Genomic DNA, 530 nt, shown 5'->3' with positions numbered 1-530 from the left:
TAATAATAAACCAGTTTGTTATGTCACAAAATTAATTTGCTACCCGGGTCAAAAAATTTAAACTGATTTTAAGCTAAATGATCTGCATTTGAACTTATTGATCTGTATTTGAACTTTTAAAAACATTTTTATCTGTATTTGATCTACTATTCAAATTATTTTTGATCTGTTTTAAGTCTAAATAACCTTTTAGTAAAATAATTGAGCAGCTATAAATATTTTATGCTGTTTCTAATTCAATGAAACTAAAGAGTTTTAAAAGTTTGATCGGTTTTTAGTCTAATTAATTTGTAGATGGACTTTATGTATTGTTTTCGAATTCAGTATGAAATCTTATACTGTTTTTGATCTACAATTTTCACTCTAAATGTTCGAAAGCCAAAAGTCGACTAAGATGACGACTTGTAATTTTTTTGACTCAAAAGTATCTCATTAAAAATTATAAGTCGCATTTATTTAAAAAAATCAATTAATTTATAATATATTCATGCGCTTTTTGTTTTATGAACTGAACGTTCATATACTGTAAA

This window comes from Cotesia glomerata, linkage group LG6 (genome assembly GCF_020080835.1).
Source record: "Cotesia glomerata isolate CgM1 linkage group LG6, MPM_Cglom_v2.3, whole genome shotgun sequence".
Classification (NCBI taxonomy): Eukaryota; Metazoa; Arthropoda; class Insecta; order Hymenoptera; family Braconidae; genus Cotesia; species Cotesia glomerata.
The sequence above is the reverse complement of the archived record's forward strand: the minus strand, read 5'-3'. Positions refer to the sequence as shown.